Source organism: Arachis ipaensis, chromosome B05, assembly GCF_000816755.2.
Source record: "Arachis ipaensis cultivar K30076 chromosome B05, Araip1.1, whole genome shotgun sequence".
Classification (NCBI taxonomy): Eukaryota; Viridiplantae; Streptophyta; class Magnoliopsida; order Fabales; family Fabaceae; genus Arachis; species Arachis ipaensis.
The window spans coordinates 139,555,938-139,568,295 of record NC_029789.2 but is presented as its reverse complement, the minus strand read 5'-3'; the positions used below and the strand labels follow the sequence as shown (position 1 = coordinate 139,568,295).

The following is a 12,358-nucleotide window of genomic DNA, read 5'->3' as shown; positions in this document are numbered from 1 at the left end:
GATGCCTCTCTACTCTTCATCTTCATTCTCAAATTTGCTCCCCATTTTCGTTTTCCGCCGTGAGGAATATTGCTCCTCATTCCTATTCTTTACAGGGTTTCATTTTTCGCGAGGACCCCATTTTCCATCTATCTGATAGTTCTAACTAATTATTAATTTTCATATGAATAAAACTGCAAGTATCTATCCTATACAAAAACAGCAATATTTTATACAAAAAGTCTAAACGACAAGATAGTGACTTCTTTTAAAATGACGCAGTGAGAGGACGCAACAACGAGCCAGAGGACAGAACAGTGGACGAGGTAGAAGACGCAGCAACAGAAAGAAAAATGGACACGACGACACAGAGTTACGGAAAGGGACGCCGCAAATAAAGAGCACGACGCGACAAATGTGATGGCACCGTGAGGTGTGACGATGCGGTGAGAAGAGAGAGTGGCGACAGAGTAGTTGCAGAGAGGTTGGATGGAGTATGGATAGCGTTAGAAATCTCTGAATTGAAGAAGGGTTATGCAAATGAGGATTAAGAGTTTTAGGTTTCTATATATATGAGTTCTGTAGTGCCTAAATTGCCTAACTTCCCTTTTAAAGTAAAAAAATTTCAGGGATTAGCGGAAACGGGACGGGAATTCCCGCTCGGGTCCCCGCGCCTGTTTCGGGAGAATTTTGTCCCCCATTCTCATTTCCATTTCTGCGAGAAAAATTTTCCACAGTCAAATCTTCATTTAAGACGGTCCTCACGAAAATTCCCGCTTTCGGAGAGTTTTGCCATCCCTAAAATAAGGTATCATATTCAGCATAAAGCTATGATGTTTTAACTTTTTAACGGTGCATCAATAGATTGAATCTTATAATACTTTTTAACTTTTGAATTGAATCTCCTCTAAATAGATTGGTGAGAGCAGCAATTGCAATTTTGATTAGCAGAAATAATGATAATAAATAGATTTCACCCAAAACTAGCAATCATATGATATAAATATAAATAAATATAAATGTGCTGCAAGACCTCTCAATGAATTATTGAATTTGGTGAGAGATAAAATATTATGCAATATTTTTCTACAAAAATTCTTGTTGAGTGCTTTGCCAATATTCATTATTTTTTTTTATGATATACCCTTTCCAATAAATTGTAATAATTACATAAAAAAAACTTATCAGCTTAAAAAAAATTGACTCTCTTTTAAGAAAAGAATTTACTCATAATTGTAAGCTAATAATTTTACTTTTTAAATTGGGTTTGAAAATTAAGTATTTTTAAGATAACGTATAACTCATTTTTATCCTCTATATTAACTCATGAACATTGATACAGTCAACAAAAGTTATCATTTTAAATCAACACTTGATTAACAAATATACCTTTATATGTAATGTCTAAAAAATATGAAATTAAATAAATTTTAAATTTTAATAGTATAAATATATGATGTTAATCCAAAAAAGCTTAACTAATATTAATAAAAAAAAGAAAAGTATAGGTAACCAACAATATTTTTAAATAATGTGAATACAGTGCGCTCCTAACATTTCTCTTAGCTAACTAAAACGCAATTCATATTTTATAATGGAGTTTGAAACTGCACGTCCAATACTGGGTTTCCAATTATTTTCTTTTTATTGGACATGTCCAATTAATTATTTAGTTTACGCCTGAATCAAATTTAGCCCATTAAAATTAGAAAATAACAAGATGGCCCATCTACTTTAGTTTATTCTAGTTGGTGGTGTTTGGTCAAAACGGACCATAGAGATGACCAAAAATTGTAAATGTGGTTGGAGGCCTGGATCAAGTGGTGGCACCTCATGGTTGGGCCGTATCAAAAAAGTTGGAAAATCATGCAAAACCCAAAAAAAAAGTGGGACATCATGTGATTTCCAATCAGCCACATATCGATTTGAATCTGGCTTTAGCTATGAGTGGATAAAGAACCCGGCCCATGTAGTGTTGTACTAAGACAAAAATTAAAGTCACTTTATAATTCTTTAAAAATATTATTCATATATTAAAATTAACTATTAATATATTTATGTATAAATATATGTGTAATTTAATTTATTTTTAAAATGTATTTATATTTTAATATATATTTTATATTAATAACTAATTATAATGATTAATTTTAATGTATATGTAGCATTGATAATTCTCTAACCATAAAATATTAAAGTAAAAAACCACAAGACCTTTTAATCGAGCTCATTTTGATTTAGATATACTTTTATTTTTAGATATCTTTTTTGATAGTTTAACATAAATAGTTTGAGTTAAGAAATTTAAATAATTTCAATATTTGACAATTCTTTATGCTGACATATAAATTTTTAAGTAGAATTAAACATTTATAAGTTCTTAATCAGTTATATATTTTATTTTTTCAATGATTAAGAATCTATTTGTCTTCTATTGAACAGAGGAAAGGAAAAAATGAAATCTGTTATTCAATTTTTCAATTAAAGGTTTATATACATGTATTATAATAATGAAGTTGATCGAGTTTATGACTAATTGAACATTTATTCTAACTAATTGGTACAGCTAATTTAATTTTTAACTAACTTATTAACTTATGCTATTAATTAATACATCTAATATCTTCCCTCAAGTTGGAGCATACATGTTGTATGTTCTTAACTTGACCATGAAAAATTGAAATTGAGGTGCAGGGAGTGCATTGGTGAGTATATCCGCAAGTTGATGCTTGTTTAGAACGTGCATCAGCTTGATAATCCCAGAAGTGACTTTTTTTTTTAATAAAGTGGTAGTCGATTTCAATATGTTTTGACCTTTCATGCAAAGTTGGATTAGTAGACATCTGAATACCCGATATATTGTCGCAAAAAGTCATGGCTGAGTGGATCTCAAAGTGCATGAATTTTAGCAAAGCAATGAGCGAAAGGACCTCACAAGCAACATTTGCCAATGCCCAATATTTAGTCTTGGTCGAGCTTCTAGAAATCACATATTGTTTCTTACTCTTCCACGATATCAGAGAATCACCCAAAAAGGTGCAATATCCAGTGGTGGATCGCCTTGTATCTAAATAGCCACTCCAGTCCGCATAAGTGTATATAGTGAGATTGAATTTGGACTTAGATGAGAAAAGGAGTCCTTGTTCCAATATAGCTTTCAAGTAAAGAAGGACATGATGAGCGGTATTGAAATGGGGTTGGCACAGATCAAACATAAACTGGGCTAATTTCACTACTGCGAAGGTAATATCTGGTCTGAAAATAGTCAAATACATGAGGCGGTCAATCAGTCTTCTATAGTGGGATGGATCAGCTACAGGATCGTCTTCACCAGCTCAAAGTTTCAGATTTACATCCATAGGCGTGGTGGCAAGCTTACATCCTAAGTAATCTGTCTCTTCCAATAACGACATCACAAACTTTCTCTGAGTAAGCGTGATGCCAGCTTTAGAGCGTTCAAGTTCTAAACCGAAAAAAAGCTTGAGGTCACCCAAAATTTTGAGCTTGAAAATTGATTGGAGTTTTAGCTTAATATTGTCAACCATCTCTTGTTTGGGAGCAACAATGATGATATCATCTACATAAACAATGAAAAAAAATAGTTGCATCACCTTCTCCCAAAGCAAATAGAGAATAATCCTGTTTGCATTGTGTGAACCCGTGGCTGAGAAAGTGTTGCAAAACTTGGTAAACTATTGCCGTGAAGCTTACCTTAGACCATACAAGGACCTTGTGAGCTTGCAAATTAATCTCCGTTTTCGTTGAAGATGACCCAAGGGTAACTCCATGTAAACTTCATCATCTAATTCGCCGTTGAGAAACGTATTGTTGATATCTAATTGGAGAAAACTCCAATTCATGATAGCAGCAATAGTGAGGAGAGTCCTTACTGTGGTGATTTTTGCGACTGGGCTAAAGGTATCCCTAAAGTCGATCCTGGTTTGTTGAGTGTAGCCTTTGGCGACGAGGCGTGCTTTATAGCGCTCCAGTGTATCATCAGCCTTTAATTTGACTTCATACACCTACCGACACCCGATTGCACGCTTGGCTTTGGGTAAATCGACCAAGACCCAAGTATTATTGGCTTCGAGGGCATCTAGTTCTTCTTGCATGGCTTGCCGCCACTTTTTGAACTTGACAGCTTAGTGATAGAACTAAAGTTCAGGAATGATGTCCAACTGAGTAATGAAATTGTGATATTTGGAGCTAAACCTGTGAGTACTAAGATGGTTAGTGAGAGGATATGGTGTTGAGGTATGATACACATAGTCATTTAGATATGGTGGTGGATGAGTGTGTCGGGTAGATCGTCGTAATAGTGGTGGCTGAAGCTGAGTGCTGGGGACGATGGAAGAAAGGTTTGGAGAATATAGGGTGCGGGTGTGAAATTGGTGTGAGGTGAAGGTGGTAAATATGATGGAGTAGGATCTAAAATAAATTTAGGTAGTGCAAAGTCATGAACCATATCTGTGTTGGATTGAAGATGAGGGGATTGACTAAAGGGCATGATAGTTTCATGAAATACAATGTCTTTGGATTTGCTATTAATACCATATTGAACGGAGGAAAGGAAAAAATAGAATCTATTATTGAACTTTTCAATTGAAGGTTTATATACATGCATTATAATGAAGTTGATCAAACCTATGACTAATTAAACCTTTATTCTAAATAACTAGTATAGCTAATTTAATTTCTAACTAACTTGTTAATTTATGCTACCAATGAGTACATCTAATATCTTCATACAAAGCACAAGTCAAAATGAAGGTCTATATTTTACAAATTAGAACTTTCATTCTCCTTGGTTAAATTTATTTTTATCTTTTAACGATGATAAGTTGTATTTATAGGTTTAATAGTTAAATTAGTTCTTAAAAAATGGTTCGTTCTTTATATTTATTGAAAAATTTTATTAATCAAATTAATTCTTCAAATATTATAAATTAATTATTTTTGTCTTTCAATCGCTCACTTAACAATTTTTGTAAACGATTAATGATATAAAATATTTAACTCATCATATCATACATGATACCTAATATATCTAATTAGATGTTGAACAAATATATTTATGAAAATTTATCAATTTATTATCTTTAGGTTATATTAGGAATATAGTTTATTTAATTGAAAAAATAAACTAAATTAATAGATTTTCATAAAGATATTTATTTAGCGTCTAATTGGACATACTAAATATCATATATGTTATCCGTTAATATTTTATATCATCAATCGTTAACGAAAATTATTAATTGAGTGACAAAATAATAAAAGTAATTAATTTATGGGCTGGGCTACACATACAAGCTTACAAGCTTACAAGTTGGCCCAGCCCAAACACAAGTTACTGTTATCAATGGGTGTATCTGACTCATATATGCGTGTATCTTACTGATATCTCAATTAATTTGATATTGAAGCATGTTTGAGTGATACCTGACTGATATATATGGATTTATCTGAATCATATCTATGGGTGTATCTCACTATTATCAATGAGTGTATCTGAATCATATATGTGGGTGTATCTTACTGATATCTCAATTAATTTGATATTGAAGCATGTTTGAGTGATACCTGACTGATATATATGGATTTATCTGAATCATATCTATGGGTATATCTCACTGTTATCAATGAGTGTATCTGAATCATATCTATGGGTGTATCTTACTGTTATTAATGGGTGTATCTGACTCATATATATGGGTGTATCTTACTGATGTCTTTGGGTGTATTTTTCGTTTCAGAAAAAATGGCAGCAAGAAACCAAACAAAAGACCTTAAGTGTGCCACACATCTCCTGAGTGATAAGTTCAGAAACATGACTGAGGAGAAGAAGGCAATTGTGAGGGATCTCGGATTCGGTGGGTTGATGCACATCCCACCACTAAGGGTGGATCACCAACTCTTAAGGGAACTGGCAAACAACTTCAAACTTGGGGAGAACAGACTGAAGACAGGATATGGTTCTTTCCAAATAACACCAAAAACAATAGGTGATGCGCTTGGCATCAATGCAACAGGTAACTAGCTCAAAATTATAGGTGTATATTAAGTTGATGCTTGGGTGTATTTAAGGTTGATGCTTGAGTGTATTTGAACCGACTTTGATACTTTGTTGTTTTCCTTTTTGTAGGAAATCTGTTTCCTGAGAAAGTTGAGTATAAGAAACTCTCTGATGATGACAAAATAATTTTTAAAAGATTCCAGGGTAAGACCCTCAAAAGTCTTACCGATGAAATGATGGAAGTCAGCGTTGGCAACGAAGAGGAACGCCTGATGTTCAAGAGGATATTCATCCTCTACATACAGATGGCGTGTTGCTTGTATTTTATTTACCTGAATGCTGCTAGCTAAAATATCTAATGTTTCAGGGGATTGTGAAGATGGCGGAGACAAGAGCAAGAGAAAAAATAAAAAATAAAAAATAAAAAAAAGAAAAAAAAACAAGAAATAAAAAAAAACAAAAAAAAGGAAGGCGAGTCCAACATCGTCTTCGGAGACAGAAACAGCTACTGACAGTGACACTTCTACCTCTGAGTCTGAGACTCAAGAAGACTCAGAGGATTCAGGAAGAAAACACCCCAGCAAAAAGGGGAAAAAGTAAGTACCATACTTGGGTGTAATTTCTTTTTCGAGTTGGGTGTATTTTGTTGATCACGTTGGGGTGTGTGTAGTTTATTAAGCTGGGTGTGTTCGTTTGCAGCGTTGGGTGTATATTGTATATTCAGTTGGGTGTATCTTGTGAATTCATTTGGGTGTATTTTTAGTATGTTCTAAATAATGATTGTTTGCCTTCCAGAATGGACTCTAGAAAAAGAAAACAGAGGCAAGAGGAGTCAGATTCTGATTCAGAATCTGAATCTGAACCAAGTGATGAGTAATGTCCTGAAATTATTACTCCTTTCTTTTGGCTTCATTATAAAGATTTTGTGTATTAACTGAAGTATCTATTATTAACTTATAGGAGCGAAGAATCATCACCTGCAGAGAAGGAGAAGAAAAAGAAAAAAACAAAAACAACACAAAAAAAGTAAGCACTTCTTTGCATAATATTCTGTGATAAAATTAATTTTTTATTTCTGATTGGTACTCTTTTTTTTCCACCCAGAACACAACCATAAAAGAAAAAAGTTGTTGTGGAGGATTCACCTCTTAAAGAAGATCAATACTTTGACGGGTACAGTACCTCGTAAGCTATATTACCGTCTATCATCGTAATTATTTTTGTTAACATCTTCTTTTATGAATGTAGTGAGACATATGAAATATCAAGTGACAAACTAGATGAATGGCTAAGGGAAAATGTTGATAAATCTGCTGCAGAGGGGTATGTCTTGCTGGGCTGTGTCTTTCAGATTTTGGTGTGTTTTGTTTGCTAATAATTGTTTCTTGTTTCGCAGGGAGAACCGAGCTGACCTGCGATCGACAGAAGGTCGCTATGTGTCGTCTGAAACGTAAGAAGCTTTATTATTTAATAAAATCTTGTTATCATGATTTGGGTGTATTTTGTGGAACCATTTGGGTGTATTTTGTGGATCAAGTTGGGTGTATGTTGTTTAATAAGTTGGGATATTAAGTTTGTTGTGTTGGGTGTATATTGTCCATTCGGTTGGTTGTATCTTGTGCATTCATTTGGGTGTATTTTATACCTGTATCTTATTTTGTCTGAATAACATGAGATCTGTTTTAGAATACTGGCTGTGAACTTGGGAAGTGATGGTCCTTCCTCTCAAGGGCGCACAGAACAGAGTAGTGTAAACCAGCCGTCACAGAGCATGTAATTTCTCTTTCAACTAACCGTTACTTTTGTTCTTCTATTACCCTTCTATTTCTAATTCTGTATATATTTTTTTTAGAAAAAAAAGCCCTTTATTATTTTATTCAAGAAAAAAAAGGCAGGAAAAAAAAGTAAAAACTGCAAGTATGTAAGTTCTCAAAAAAACAAAGCCTGTCTTCTTTTTGAATTGTTCAGGTGTATTTCTTGAATTTCTTTGGGTGTATTTTAGGTTGAGTCCGGCTGATTCGAATATGATGGTTGTGAGGGAACAGACACCGTCGGATGCGCTTGCAGTGTGAGTTTTCCAAGAATATTTCAACCTTATAAGCTTATTATTTTCAAAGGCGTTGTTAACCTTTCATTTTTCTTCTTGTTTAGAGTCCCGATTCAGGTTTTTGTGCCGGCATCCCAAACAACCACTGAGACAGATTTTGAACCAACCCCTATGCTACAGATTGAAGGGACTACAGAAACGTAAGAAATAGTATTGCGTGTATATTTGTTTAGAGTTTGGGTGTATATTTGCTAACAGTTTGGGTGTATATTGTTCCTGATTAGTTTTTTTTACGCCGTGATTAATTTTTTGTAACTGTGCAGCACTCCTGAAACCCCCAAACAACTTTCCTTGTATCCCTCCAGGCAAAAAGTGATATAGAATCTCAGGTAATATTAGAATAACATTAATGTTTTTACACCAAAGTCAATTGCAATGCTTATTAATGTAAAATTGATTTCGGCATATATTTCTAGATTGTATCTGCCATCTGCCTCATCCTCAACCAGAAAAATGAAAAGAGGTTTCAAGAACAAATATACTGTCTCCCCCCCGATATTGTGGTAAGTGTTACTTCTACGAACTTTGGGTATATTTTCGGTATTGATTTGGGTGTATTTTTTACGTTCAATTGGGTGTAAGTTTAGTATTTCATTTCTTGTTTCGCAATTATTGCAGAGCATGGCACTTTCAGATCACCCAAAGGGGGAATTCATATCATCGAAAACGAAAAAGGAATTCAGGGTGGAAGCCTACCCGAGTTTCATTCCCTTCATAGATAGAAAAAAATTAACTTCGCATCCATATGTAAGTTTTCGTTTGCTAAATTTGTTAGTACGCTTATTTACTTATATGCCAAATAAAATAACGCACTGTTGAAATATGGGAATCCTTCAGATTTTTGCTCCTGTTTGCCACTTGGGGCATTGGTGGTTATGGCTGATAAATACAACAAAGTGGAAATGTCATATACTTGACCCGCTACACAAAAAAGCTCCAAGCGATGAGAGAAAGCAGGTTAATAAATTCACTGTAAGTTGCCTCTGTCTTCTTTACTTTAATATTTAGGTCTATTTCGTTAGTTGTGTTGGGTGTATATTGTCCATTCAGTTGGGTGTATCTTGTGCATTTATTCGGGTGTATTACTGATTTGTTTTGCTATTTAAGGGATATGTATTTTCAAGATTGATAACATATGCCGGCGGGGAACCTCTGCAGAAAGGGGAGAACGAGAAGAAAATTAAATCATCATATGTTAAAATATCAGGCCAAAAAACAAGGTATAAATTTGTGAGTCTGAACATTAAACTTTCGTAAATGAGATTTGTAATTTATTTTCTTCGTTTTCATCTATGACTGCGCTATCTACGTTATGAAATGGATGGAGTTAATTGAGCCGGAAAACATCAAAAAGGGGAAGTATGAATGGGATAATTGGCCACAGGTAACTGTCTTTAGAACTATATAACTCTGTATTACTTTACTGAATTAATATTGCTGTTTAAACAGAATATACTTTTTAATTGTAGGAGGAGGTGGACCACTATAGAGTGGAGTATGCTTCCCGGATACTATTCAGTGAGATGAATAAAGAAAGAAATCGGGCAATTAGGGAGAGTAGTGCTATAAGGCTGTCGAAGCCATCCTCTGTATTATTGAGTCCGTTTTGTCAGATAAATTCTGCTGATATAGAAACTGCGTAATCCAACTGCTGGGTAGTTTGTAAATTGAACAAATGCTGTAAATATTTGCCATTTATCAACAACTTCTATTCCATGTATATTTTTTTGCATAGCTAAACTATCTGTGCTGTTAAACTGTCTGTGCTGTATTCAAAACCTGTATTACAGGTGGTAAAATATAAAGGAAAAAATCAAGGCATATTTAAACGCAAATTATAAACTGTTACACCCAACGCAGGTCTAATAATACACCCAAGATTGCATAAAATATACACCCAAACTGTCTGTGCTGTATTCAAAATGTATGAATTACATGTACTAAAATATGAAGAAAAACATCAAATCAAATATACACCCAAAACCTGCGAATTTTTAGAGCTTTTGTTCTATATGAATCTATATATGTGTCTATATGTAAATTGTCAATGAACAAAAATACACCCAAAAGAACAGTGCTTTTACACCCATATTCTATAAAACTATACACCCAAAGAGTTATCCCTTGCTGCTGGTACCCTGAACTGATAGTTCATAACGTGTCCTTGATATTGGCTGGAATTTGAATGCGCCGCTGATGCAGTATCAAACAGTTTTATCTGAATATAACACTCACACATTAGCTAACCTATTAACGAGAAAAATAAACTCAATCCCACAAATTTAAAGAACATTACTTTTACCTCGCTTAAAACTTTCGTCTTCTTCTTCTTTGTGGCATTTGCGATCTGTTTCTCCAGCTTTGAACCTAGCCTGTTTTTTAGACGTCCTCTTGTTCGAATCCTTGGCGGGCTTTGAAGCTCGTTAACGGATTCCAAGTTGGTGTCTTCGTGGGATAAAGAAGATGTCCCCTTCCTTTTGGCTTTTAATGCTTCCATCTCGGCCATGACGTTATCGTACGCACGGTGCAGAATTGCAGTCAGCTCCTCCGATTCGGAGGCAAATTCGCAAATATTTTGCGAACGAAAAACCAATTGGTCGAACCTCTTGCTTCTTGGCTCCATTAGTGGCTCGTCGTGGCTGCTCTTGATGTGTGTGTGTCGCCTCTTTACCTTCTTGCTCCATCGTTCCAGTATGTATCTAGGTGACACTTGGCTTACTTGTTCGAAGCTTAACACGCTTAGTGCGTGACGGCACAGTATCCCTCTCGACTCGAATAATAAGCATTGGCATTTTACCTCGGCTGCAACTGAGTCGTAAGTAACCACGAACTTGTTGAATATTGAGCTGGAAACTTGTTCTTTGACTTCGTATACTGAATAGCATAGAGCGGAATTCTTTAATCTGGTGATGCAATTCACCTTTCCTCTGAATTGCGCTTGGACTTCCCTAAACTTTGCGTGAGTATACGCCTCTTGAAACTGAGCTTCAATGGAGGATTTGGTTGCACACGGTATGACCGTATGAAAATCTGCAGCATCTGATTCTCTCTCTGCTTGCTCCCTACTTCCGAGGCAATTATCGTATTGTTTGACGAACTGAATAAGCGAGTTGTTTCGGGTGATATACTTGTTAAAAAATGAATGCATGCTCTTGCTCCTTTGTGTGCTTCTCATCCCTGCCCAGAAGTGGTGATCCAGATAGATAGGAACCCATATGTGACGGTCTTCGTACAGATCTGCATAATACACCCAAATACAGACTGTAAATACACCCGAGAGAACATGCAATATACACCTCTGTTGCATATTTTAAAAAGACATTACCTGAAAGCCACTTGTTGTCCGTAAGACCAAAATTCAGCAGAAAATCATTCCAATTCCTATCGAATGAGTCTTTGCTATGAGAGTTCCAAACAACTTGGCTCATTTCTTGTTCGATATCGGCATGTCCCTTGTACCCGTTTAATTTGTTTGGAATCTTCTTCATGATGTGCCAAATACACCAACGGTGAATTGTTGTTGGCATACAGGCCTCTAAAGCCCTTTTCATTGATGCGCACTGATCGGTGAGAAACCCTTTCGGAGCATTTCCTCCCATGCAACGAAGCCAGCATTGAAATAACCATTTGAATGATTCAATTTCTTCGTTCTTCATCAAAGAGCATCCGAGAAGTGTTGACTGACCGTGGTGATTCACCCCGACAAAAGAACCACAGACCAAATTATACCTGAAACAAATTACCATGGTCCAGAATGCAACATCATTAGTTACACCTTAACAAATGCTTCACATACACCCAATGAAACAGCCAATATACACCTCTGATGCGGATTTGTAAAAATAAATTAATTTAGCATCATAAACAGGGGCAGTTTGTTACCTGTTTGTATTGTAGGTGGTGTCGAATGAAATGACGTCTCCGAAATACTCAAAGGCGGCTCTGCTTCTTGCATCGGCCCAAAAAGCCAGCTTAATCGATTGATCCTCTTCGAGTTGGAGCTCAAAAAAGAAATTCTGATTCTTCTCTTTCATTCTTAACAAATATTTTCCGAATTCCTTTGCATCTTCTTGTTCGGAAACATTCCGCACTTCCCTCGTAATGTAATTCTTCACGTCCTTTTCGATAAAATTTAACTCGCGATGACCCCCGGCAGCCGCAACAAATGATTGGTATGTTTTGCTTGGTCTGATACCGGCCTCCTCGTTATTCTCTATTGTACGACGAATGGACATGCTTAGTTCCCTGTGCTGTTT

At 35.3% G+C, this 12,358-nt stretch overlaps 3 long non-coding RNA genes across 3 annotated transcripts; all 3 read left to right on the top strand.

Moving 5' to 3' along the window:
* On the top strand, nt 6,814–7,014 carry LOC110263055. The gene is made up of 2 exons (XR_002348051.1): nt 6,814–6,868; nt 6,956–7,014. It is a non-coding gene; the product is annotated as an uncharacterized LOC110263055 (long non-coding RNA).
* Nucleotides 7,686–8,391, top strand: LOC110263054. The gene is made up of 4 exons (XR_002348050.1): nt 7,686–7,768; nt 7,998–8,063; nt 8,147–8,242; nt 8,366–8,391. It is a non-coding gene; the product is annotated as an uncharacterized LOC110263054 (long non-coding RNA).
* LOC110263053 lies at nt 8,402–8,999 on the top strand. Its single transcript, XR_002348049.1, has 3 exons — nt 8,402–8,605; nt 8,721–8,849; nt 8,940–8,999. It is a non-coding gene; the product is annotated as an uncharacterized LOC110263053 (long non-coding RNA).